General features: G+C 38.1%; 1 pseudogene; it reads right to left on the bottom strand.

Annotated features, from left to right (window-relative positions):
• Positions 1-6,491: 6,491 nt before the first annotated feature.
• Positions 6,492-7,275, bottom strand: LOC118915112 (protein C3orf33-like; annotated as a pseudogene).
• Between the last annotated feature and the right edge of the window lie 5,058 nt (positions 7,276-12,333).

Below are 12,333 nucleotides of genomic sequence, written 5' to 3'. Positions count from 1 at the left end.
CAGTTTAGACTGTTTTAACCTTACAGATGGGCAGGGAGCCTTGTCCTCAGCAACAAACTATCAGCGTATGGAGACCATGAACTGCTCAAATCTGCAAAGGTCCCATTTCCAGTGAATGTTGGTTTGTTCTGGTTGTTTTATTTGTATTCCAATCAAATATTCAGGGAAGATTTCCTCTGTAACTTGAGGAGAGTCTTAATAATGAAGACCACTGGTTGATTCTCAAGAGCCCTGGGGAGCAGCCTACCGATTCAGTGCTCACCTCTTAGAGCAGGGACTGCGGAAGAGAGGATTAATGGCAGGATGAGCTGCATCATTAAATATCAAATTGTTATCCAATTAGGGGTTCTCCCATGAAGAGTGTGTTATTTCCAGATATCAGATACCAAATCTCAAGTAGTTGCCGCATCTTCCTAATTCTAAAAGTGTGATTAATCTTGATTGTACTTTTTTTCACAATTGTAATTCTGCTCTAAGCTTGAAAAAGCCATCTGGGATTGAAAACTACTTCTTAGTAAACTGGTGGGCTTTGCAGGGATACTCATGAAGACATGTGTTGACAAACAGCACATGGGTATCACTATAAAGTAGTTCAACCAGGGTCAGGGAGTGAGGTTGGGAGCAAAATACAGGGCAGGCAAGGCTGTTTGCCAGTGAGCTTGGCAGGGACCACCTGACTGAATGGCACAGAGAGCTCCTTTGCTGATGTTCCTTGTCATCCATTCATTCACTGTTTCATTCATTCCTTTGTTCATTCATTCGTCCTGCAGGTCAGAATGAATTATGGGCAGAGTTGACAAATGTGACTGCGGAGTGGGGAGGGCTGGGATGTGTTCCAGGTTAGTTGGGGCAGTGATACTGAGGCTTAAGTTGGAAGAGAACATAGGTCCTTCAGGGAACTGTAGGTAACGTTTATTTCAGGAAAAAAAGACAGGAAATATGTAACTTACAAAAAAATGGCATAAAATCATTAAAAGATGTAAACTGTGAGCAGATGTAGACCAGAGGAACATTTAGCAGTGTTATCTGCACGTATCATAGTTTGTTACCCAGCAAAATGGGAGAGACGTTTGCTTGCCTAACTCAACACAAGCTCCAACACAAATGAAACAAGACAAGGAAAAATAAATAAAACGCCTCATCCTTTTCAACAAAAGCCAGAGTAGCTCAGATCATAAAGTTCTCAGAAGCCAGATACTGAGTAATGTAGAGAGAGGGGGTGGCATGGAGCCAAAAGCCAGCACTCACAAGGGAGAGACAGGCATTCGCCAGGGAAAGGCAACAGCAGCCAAAGAGATGCATTTCTCTAAAACCAAACAAAAGAAAAATACATTATACACTAGAGTGAATTTTACGAGGGAAAGAGAGTGGAATTGGAAGTGACAGATAAGTGGAAATAATAGTCAAATAAAATAAATTCAAAGTGAGCCCTGGCATAAACAATGATGATAACATGCCATGAACTTAACAGAACAATGAACTCGATTCTGTGTTCTTGGGTCCAAGCATGTAAAACATGAATGGCAGCAATGATCATAAAACAAAAACAATCACCCAGAAAACATAAGAAGAGGAAGGATTCCCTGTAGCTATACCTGGTTAAGGAATTCAGAAACTTATGCCAGAACAATATTCCATAGTGTCAATAATTTATCTTCCATGTGTCTTTCCTTAAAATGTGTTCATTCATAAAATACAGAACATTCTATCTCACTATATGGGCTTAGTCATTCCCAGCTAATCCTTTCAATCTCTAAAGGCTCCAATGAAAACTTTCCAGGTAATTAGGTTGGTTTTAAAAATCTGACTTAATTTAAACTAAATCAACCTGAGTGAAATATATTTTAAAATAAACTAAAATCTTTTATTATTGAGACCTTGGCCAAGTTATTTAAGCTCTTTGTTTCTTTGTTTCCTTATTCATAAAATGGGAATAATGAGAGTCCCTATGTCATCAAATTGTTATGAGGAATAATGAAGATATTAAATGGAAATCATTTAGAATAATGTTTGGCACAATGAAAACACTTAAGCATAAATATTGATGTTCTTATTTACTATTATTTTATTTATTGTTATTATCTTCTTGAAATAGTATCAAGACTAGAAATAAAGAGCATTTCTGGCTGTCGCCTTCAGGAGGCTTATTCCTATCTCAGTGCATCACAGCTTATCTTTAAAGCTGTGCTTCCCTAAGTAGATTGCATGGACTATCGATCTCCGAATAGTCTCTGGAAAATAAAAGACTACAGAATAAATAAATCTGGAAAGTGCTTAACATTGCCTAACCGACCATTTCCCAAACTTATTTGACCATAAACCATTCTGTGTGGATGTGTGGGGAGGGGGTGTACTTGCTAACATCCAGCTGGGTGAATATAGTAAAGGAACCTCACCTCTAGAAAGATCGAGCCTAATAGGTAAGAACACAGGCTCTCCTTTAATTCAAATTCTGCCTCTGTCAGCTGTTATGTCAGTTTTCTGTGCCTGTTTCCTCATATGCACTATGGCACTATGGAGATAGCAATTGTGTCATTTCTATAGGGTTGTTTTTATATTATTAAATGAATTAATAAAGTGAAATGACTTGAAACAAAACCTAGGATATGATTATGCTTAACACATATTTTCTATTACTACTGTAATCTGTATAAGTCTATATAAAATTTAAGAGCCTTAAGGTGAAAACTGAGCCATTTTGGTACTTCAGGATGTAACTCTGCCATTTGATCAGAATGCCATCGTGTAGAAAATTCCGATTTCAGACAGGGGGTCAAGGCCTGCCTCCTTGCATTTGAAGCTACTCTCGACCCTTATCACTGTTCAAAGTCTTAGTGTATCAAACTTTTTGCATCAACTCTCATTTGTCCACTTTCCAGAACTGGTTTTTACCAAACTCTCAGACTCTCTCCTTTCCTGTATCTTCCTCCTTTCTAACACATAGGACTCTGAATATGAAAGATTCCCTTCTCTCATCTGTACCAGGGACAACTTCACGGTAGGTGATACCAGATGGCAGTAAAGAGACATGAGTTTCTTGGGACCGGGGTTGTCATTAAAAAAAAAAAAGAAAGATTGGTCATTGTTAGTTGGCTACTGCTCTTCCTAAAACTATTGCACTTACTTAGTATACTGGCTTCAGTGGGGCTGAACTTTGTCCATCTGGGCATATGTTGCTGAGGCTGGTCAGTATACCAGAATGAAAACAAAGAAAATTCTCTCATTTCTTACCACTCTTTTTCACTGTCATCCCCAGTGTTGTAAAGGAATGAGTGAAATAGGCATCAGGTGTTACTGTTTCAGGGCCCCCTGCAAACTCTTAACCTCTGAAATACTCTTAACGCACAGCTTTGGGAAGGAGCAATGCCCTGTGTCTCCAGAGACATCAGGAACTTACCTGAATTGGGAGAAAGTGAACAGAAAGCCGAGTTGTCAGATCCATTTCTCACCGTATAATAAACACTTTTTCCTACCGACTGTGATATACCTCTTCCTCAGTTTGTAAAACCCTGATTTATAGGCCATGTCCGCAACCCTATGAGATCAATCATTATTGCTAGAAACAAATCATAGTTGTCTCATTTCCTTTTGTCAGATATTTACTTTCCCAGATGCTTTTGCAATGAGGGGCAGACATCATAAGGCAAGGACTTAAGAGAGAATTTCTTAAAATAATTTCCTTTTATGAAATACGAAAGGGTGACACTCACAAAAGAAGTGCCCCTGCCTGCCTTTACTCCCTTCCTGTTTTGACCTTGGAAGTTGTAATGCTGTCCTGCAATCAAGAAGAGAGGCTTTACCAACAAGCTCAGAATCCTAAAGCAGAAAGATGGGCGGATTCTGGATTCCTAATGAGATTGTCGGGTTGTTGAACTAGCCTTGGATCTGCTGACCTCCAGCCTCCTTATGCTATAATGCTTGTCAATATTATTCAAGTCGCCATTAGTTGGATTATACATTACTTGCCTTCTCAATGAAAGTATTATACAAGAATCTCAGAATTTAGAAATGTAGACTGCTTCTCTATCAGCTGTGGGTTGTAGGAAGTAGGCTGACCTTAATGTATGGGAAAAAGTACCAGCTTTGGAACCAAAGCACCAGCCTCAGCCTAATCCTGCAGGGAGCTCTGCAGCGTAAATTACGCATCAATATTTCTCCAGCCTCCAGGCAAGGGAGCTCAGCTCCTATATCCCACCAGAGTCAGTCGCTGGGTTGTGCAGTGGGTGGGGTGGGTGGGGAAAAAACTTTTAGACAGCTCCAGCTTTCTGTGCAAAAATCCAAGTGGCTCTAGTAGTTCACAGGCAGCTCTCAGGTAGATGCACTCAGTGGAAACAAAGCACACAGACACGGGTGCACGCATGCAGAGAGCTGGTAAGTGGGATCAGAGGGAAGCTGGGCAAGGCTCATGACGTTCCCTACGCCTATTTTCCTGCCTCGAGATGGCACACCTACTTCCCCAGGAAATAAATAAGATCTTCAGCTCTAAAGAAAAACCTGAGTTCTCCAAGGCTGCCTAACTCAGTCATTTGCAGGCTGTGTGGTATTGGATAAGAATTTAATGTCTCTGAATCTCTATGTTTCTAGAGCTAGAATTTAATAATAGAGTTGGAATTTGAACCTAGGTCATGTATTTTGTTTTTTAATTCTTTCCACTACATTGTACTATTAAAAGAACTAAGTCATGAAATTAAAAGGGACCTTGAGTGGGCAGCTTCTCTCTGGGCAGGACAGATATCTACCTATCTCAGAAAGATAAGCATCTGTCTTGGTTTTAACACTCTTTCAGTTTCATATTTTTCCTGACTTTAGATACTTCTAGCAAACTAATAATGACAAAAAAGATAACATCCATGCAACAACTTGCTTTATCTTTGCCTGTATCATTGGCCCTGCCAGAAATACTGTTTATCCCTGCTTTGGCCAAATTCTTCCCCTCACATTCACTCCTTGGTGGCAAATAAAGCATCTCCTTGAGCTATTTTCTCCAATGCTTCTCCTGAGATGCCTGGCTGAGCTGTTCTGTGCCGTTCTGGATATATGTTTCCCAGGCTTCTGCTATTCTCTTGGCCACTTGACCTTTTGTGATTTGGCCTTAGGAACACCTGGATGCTGGATGGGAAATCACTCCTATTACTAGGAAAATCAAGTCCTGCTAAACATTTTATTTTTTAACAGTTGTTTTTTAAGCTATGTATGAAAGCCTCTTATTATACAGGGCCCCTTATCATCTCATGATACAGACTATGCATAATTTTCTATTGCTGCTGTAACAAATTACCACCAAACTGAATGACGTAAAACAACACAAATTTATTACCTTACAGCTCTGTGGGTCAGAAATCTGTTAAGGGGTCTCACCAGGCTTACATCAAAGTGTCATCGGCAAGCTGCTTTCCTTCCCGGGTGCTGTAGGGAGAACCCATTTTTCTAGCTCATTCAGTGGGTTGTGGGCAGACTTCAGTTCCTTGCAGTGGGGGAACAGAAGCCCCCATTCTCTTACCAGCTGTAATTTGAGGCCAGTTCCCAGCTTCTGGGAGCTACCTGTATTTCCTTGACTTATGGCTTGCTTTTTCCATCTACAAAACCAGTAATGAGGTCAAGCCTTTCTCATATTGCTTTTCTCTCTGTCGGATCCTTATGCTTCTCACAGAGTAGGACTCTTACGACTAAATCAGTCCCACCCTGATAAGCCAGGGTAATATCCCTGTTTTCAGGTCAGCTGATTAATAACCTTGATTCCCTTTTGCCATAAAACAACATATTCACAGGTTCTGGGATCTTGTTTTGGACATCTCCAGGAGACCATTATTTTGCCTAATAGAGACTATATCAAACATTTGTTGAAAGTTCCTTTTTGACTCTGCAACCACTTAGGATTCTCTTTTATCACCCTCTCCCCTACTTTTTTTTTTTTTACCATGAATATCCAAATTTCTTATTCCCTTTATACAAAATGTTTTACTATAACATGTACTCCCAAGCTTTTAAAACTTACTCCATTCTGCTATTAATGACAACAAAAGATTTCTAGTTAATAGGATCCACATTTCTTGGAAGGTTGGGGCAAGACTATTTTTATTTTATTTTTTTATAAAGAGAGTCCTTTATTATAAGCAAGCAAAGCTGATAAAATTTAAAAAAAACATTCCTTTTAAACAAAATTAAATATGGCTTCCCAAAATAACTAAAAGAACACTATTTGGCCAATAGTTAAACTCTCTCTTCAAATATTAGCATGACATGTATATCCTTCAACCTGTTAACGATTATAGAATGTTTCATTTTTCCTAAAAGCATATTACATGAATCACAATTTGTTTAAATTATTCTGATATAATATTTATAATAAGCATCTCTGGAATATTTATATACCATTAGAATGCACCTTTGATCACTGATGAAATTTCCATTTCAACTCAATGAAACATATCTGTATATTTACGTATTTTGCTCCTTTCAGAGTAGCTCACCTCCAGCCATCTTGGAATATCTCACCCTTTTCTACGAAAGTGTATGTGACTTATAAGTTCTCTGAACTTCAGTATTAAAGAGTAGTTACTCATGTTGTCTTTCCATGTTTCATAAGTCCGTTTAAGTTTGTCATAATAACTTTCTTTTTCAAGTTGAAATCTGATCCAATTTTTTTTAAATAACTGTCTTTTTTGCATCTTTCTCTCCAGGAATCTTTGAATTTTTCCAAGTAAGTTTCCTTTTCAGATTCTTCCTTCCATATTCCTTCTCCTTTTTTCAAGGCTGTTAATTCAGCTTTAAGTAAGTTTCTGTGAATTTTCCAATAGATTTTAGAATCATAATTTAGCCCTTTAACAAGAACAGTTTTGCTAAGGCCTCTTCTCAAAATTTCTTCATTCAGATTCACATGAAAATACCCTTATTCACTAAAAGACAGCAAAACAGTGCTGAATTCTCCTTTCCAAGAAGTTGGAGCCATAGTAGTTGGGAAGGTTTTAGCTCTTTTTGCAACCACACCTTCCCAGATTCAGTGAGTTCTACTCCAGCCAATTTAACCAGCAAAACACCACATAGCTCTTTTCTCCAAGAAGATATAATAGGTAAAGTAATGGGAATATGTTCAATTTCTAAACCATTCTCAGTTATTCGGCATACTCATCCATGTAGTTTAACATTCCTCCTTACAAATTCTAGTGGAATATCTGAAGAACTCGTAAATTTTTATGCCATTCGAACACTTTTTAGAAGTAACATTATTCCAGCTATGGTCATAATGGGGCTGATGTTCATCGCCCGGCCGGCGGGTCGGCGGTACCCGGACAAGACACAGGTGGTCGTCGGCCCACTGCAAGATCCGCGCCACCACGTTGGTCCCCGCACGGTCCCGGTCCGGCGGTGGCGAGCCATGTTCCTGGCTTCCCAGGAGCCCGGGGAGAGCCTATTTTTAATTAGTTGAATTTACCTGTTGTAGTCCTCTCACCACAAAGGACTGTCAGTGTATGTATTTCCAACTAAATATGATATTCTAAGTGTAATTATTATGGTAACTGCCAAGAGAATACAAACTGAATCATCTTAGCAATTCTATCCCTCTCTCCTTGTCATACTAACTTTATTAATATATATGCTTCTTGAAGCCAAGGGCTCTTTCCTGAGAGCAGCAAATGCGAGTACTCCTCCTGAGCTCAACCCTTACTCTTTAGTCTTTATGAAATCTCTTATTTCATCATAATAGTCACAATGAACATAGTAGTCTTCTAGTGTAATATAGTTTGCAAAATACTTTACAAAATGTAATCTTATTTTTAAATCATGTGTTAATTGTAAACTACTATAGCTTTTGTACTTCTTATTTTGCATTTGAAGAACTTAAAGGTGAATAGAGTTAATCCTGCCTGAAGTCATCTAACTAGTGAGTGTGTGGAATTTGAACTCATTGTCTTTCCTTTTTACCATACCCATCATGGTTAATTCTGCAATATTAATTCTGCTTTAATAATCAATTTCTATAATCATCATCTATTTCCATAATAATCAATTTCTGTGCTTTGACTGTATTTTGAATTTGATAGTCCAGTTTTTGTTCAAGTAGATAAAAATTTGGAATATATCTAATGTATTGAACACCATAATCTGTTTTCTAAAACACAATGATCTCACTTGGTGTATTTACTGTTAATTCAATTTCATGCAGATTCTATTTCCTACTACCTTTCTGATGTAATTTTTAACCTTTCTCTCCTTTAAGGCTCTGTGCAGTTGTGAAAAATTGTCTTCTTCTTTACCTTCTGATGATCCCATTTGGATCTCCACATTGTTGTAGGGTGCAAAATTTGCCACTCCAAAATGTGTTTCTTTGGCATGCGGATTATTTTTAAGAAACTTGGAAGACTCAACAAATTTTTTTCTTTTTTGCCTCCCCAGCCTCCCCAACTGCCTAAAAGAACTTCAATAGGTGACCTGTCCCAATAAGAGAGCTATCATAGGTAACTGCAGTATAATCTGAACTAGGTGTGGTAGACAGGGGGAACCTAGCAAAGTCTATTTGTTAACATGCCTCTCTGTATCCCATTGATTCTGTGAGGCTCAGTAAGAATTTCTTTACCAAACATTTACTCCTTTTCATCTTGTGAATTGTCTTCCTTTTCTTGGAAGTCCCAGACCCTGTCCGGTTGTCTTTAGCTCAGAAATGGCGTATAAGCATCAATTGCCCTGACTAACTGTGGGCCTCATATTCTTATGGAGCTCCCATACCTATATAATTACATTTGATTTTCTCCTGTTAATCTGTCTCATGTCAGTTTAATTCTTAGACCAACCAGAAGAACCTTGAAAGGTAGAAGAAAATCTTTACTGTCCAACAGTGTCTATGTTTTGCTCTTTCTCCCTAGGGAGAAAAGCAGTCTGTTAAAGAAATTCACACTCAAAATAAAGAGCCAGATATTTAGAAGAGAATTAATTCAAGTGGTTAGTGGGTGGTAACAAATATTTGATTCCTGGTAGGTATAAATTCAATGCTCTATCTCACTGTAGCGCAACATAGTGTTTTCAACAATTTCCCAAATGATATGGTTTTCAGTATTATTAATAAACTTATTATAATTACCTCATATTTCAGATAATTCATGTTCCTTGTAAAATATTATTCTGGAAGGCCTGCAGTTTTTGGTGCCTCATGTAAGGAACTTAGAAGTTGATGCTCGGTCATAACAATAAGTAAAAAGCAGAATAGACTGAAAAATCAGTAAGTCTTTTAGGATCCATAAGAGAGGAGGGGACACAGGGAAAACTGCTCTCAAGACTGGAGTTACAGACAGGCAACTACAGGGAGTGTTGGCTTATGTGAGCAGGAACGGAAACTGCAGCAGGAACCAGCCCGGGAGGCAGAGAGGGGGAACGGGGCAGAAAATGTGAACTGTTACTTATGAATTGCTGGAGCCTCAGTGTGGACAACTGGGGGAGTAAAAATATCCTATGATACTACAATGTATATGTGGCATTACACATTTGCCCAAACACATAGAATAGGCAACACCAAGAATGAATGCTAAGGGAAACTATTGACTTTGAATGGTAATGATGTGTCAGTGTGGGTTCATCAGTATACCCCTCCGGTAGGGATGTTGGTAAGAAAGGAGGCTAAGCATGTGTGGGGACAAAAGTATGTGGGATATTTGTACATTCCTCTCAATTTTGCCATGAATCCTAAACTGTTCTTAAAAAATTAAGTTTCAATTAAAAAAATTATCTTGAACTAGTTCCTTATTTTAGCTGTGGACTAGCCAGGGCTAAATAGACCCTGATATCATTACCTTAACATGAACTGAGTATAGGTCTTCTGTGACTTCTGTTTAAGATTTATTAACCTTAAAATCAGTGATGAGCACATTTTTACTTAAATAGTAAATTAAGAATTAGTCAAGTTCTTTGGATCTTTTTTCCATTTCAACTCTGGCTAATTGAGGCTTTCTCCTTCTCTATTTGTACAACTGGTTATTTGAACTAAAATGCAAGACATGACATAAGATTCAGTTAATTTTCAGTTTCTTGGAGTCATCCTAGTATTCTGAACTATGAACTTAGAAAATGAACTTGAAAACTTAAAAATGGTTATTCTGTTTTCTTATAAAGCCATTTTTTTCTATTTTCTCCCATTCATCCAGTTTTATGTCAACAGCAAATATGAGCCCCAACCAGCTATTTCTTTATTCAAATAATAGAAAATAAGGTATAAGTGATTGATGACAGTGTAATGTTACCTCACTTAAAAATCAACTATATATATTTTTATATATACATAAATATTATATTATATATAAATATATTGTATGAATATATATAGTATATATTTTTCAGTCCAGAATCTTCATTTAAATAGTACAAATTTGTAAAAACAACACTTTATAGATAAAGGAATAGATCTTGTTCAAATACTACCATCAACATAATATAAGTTTATTTAGGAGCCCCAGTTTTGTTGCAAAAGGGATTTGAGGTAACTTGCCTAATAGAGAGCAAGATGGAATAGGTTATAATTAAGGGTGAAAGATAAACAAGGCAAGAGGCCCAGGAATAACAAGGCTGAGGCTAAATATGCATATTATAAATGCTATGTTCTAAAAATTATTTTATACGAGTTGGCAACCAAGAGGAATTTTTAAAACCCTGCCTGTTACATAGTTCACAGTGCTTATAAGCTATAAATAGATTAGTTCTGTTCTTATTGCTGGGAGCAGACAGGACTTTCCTCCCAGGATCTTCAAGAAGAATGTAGCAAGTGATAAAATGACTGATGTGCTCAACAACATCCTCCCAGTAGACTCAGCCATGAGTGTGGTCAGTTGTTCCTTTTAGTAACCCTCCATCCAGTTTAATAGTCTTCCAACAAGACACAGTGCCGTAAAAGTGTGAGGCAGTAAAAACAATTCCCTAAGGAACTGATTGGTTACAGTCAGGTATAGGCTTAAATTGATTGAACCTAATCTAGAGTTATATTTCAGTCTGCCTGGTGGAATGGAGGGGCTGGCATATCCCTCAGGCTGTTCTTGGCTGTATCCCTCAGAGGAGCTTTTGATAAATATTAGTCAGCAATGAGTTCCAGATTACACTGGCCAGCGAACACCTGGAGGGCAGTTTTGTTCCACGTAGCCAGCTAAAACAGACACACATGATGGGCAGGCAACTGAGTTTGGGGTTGGCTGACATGAGCCTTGCTAGGTAATTTCTGGGAACGTTGAACAAAGTGGAATTAAATAATACCCTTGCTTAAACACCTTTTTTTCAGGCAAGTTTGTCCTGTGTCAGTCCCAGAACTGTCCCTGTTTAGGGGGAGAATAGACATTTATAGCACAATTGACATTATAAGAGGTCTTGGTAGTAATGGGGCAAATGGTACACCCCTCACTCATAAAGGTCCCTGTTCAGTGTTGAACCATTTGCACAAGCCCCTTGATATCATCAATTTCTTGGTGTCCAAGGAGCTTTGGTCTTTTAGTTCCCTGGTGCCAGTCTGCAGCTTTAACTTTTCCCTTACATAGCTCAACGTTTCTCATCTTGTGAGGCTGAGGAAGATGCTATCTCTGGCTCTCTCCAAGCTGACCTTACCTTATCTCATTAGGTTCTAGACACACAGCACAGTGATAACCCCAGGTCCGGGTGGAGTGTTGGGAGCCCCGGGAAGGAAGTCTTGGGCACAGATTGTTCCTTCCTTTGCTCTGCATGGCACTTCCCTGGGGACCTTACATGCTGGTGGAGTCAGCACACCAAATCACACAGGCTCAGAGCTGTCTCCTAGTCGGTTTCATCTAAAGACAGATGACTTTTTTGAGACTGACCAGTGACTTTGAAATCTCAAATCACTCTGCACAAATAGGTACCAACTCTGCCTAACACATACAGGTGGCATTGATATGCCCAGTGGGGCCTCTTCTCACTAGTTTTGTGACTTGGGAAGTAACTCAAGTTATTCTATTTTTTCCACTCTAAGTGGGGACAATGATACCTTTTCTCAGGATTATTTTGAGGATGTAAGGCATTAATATATAAGCAAAGTACCATCTTGGTATAGTGCCTATCACTAATTCTACTTAAATTAAGATAATCTTTACCTATCTCCTTTTTTCCTTTATTTTGAATTTTTGAAATCAAGACTTAAACTTAAAACCCATATTTACTTTTGATATATTAGTGTTTTCGTTCCAAAAACATATTTAATTGATAGTACATCTTGCATTTAATAGCTTTTTAGAAATGAGGAATATTATAGAGATAGATAAGTAGGTAGAGAGATTAAAGATATCATATCACTTTTCTTATCGACTCAAACTACATTTATTCTGATATAACTAATAAAGCTAAATCTGT

This window comes from Manis pentadactyla, chromosome 3 (assembly GCF_030020395.1).
Source record: "Manis pentadactyla isolate mManPen7 chromosome 3, mManPen7.hap1, whole genome shotgun sequence".
Classification (NCBI taxonomy): domain Eukaryota; kingdom Metazoa; phylum Chordata; class Mammalia; order Pholidota; family Manidae; genus Manis; species Manis pentadactyla.
Note: the sequence above shows the minus strand (reverse complement) of the source record. Positions and strands in the feature narration are given on the sequence as shown.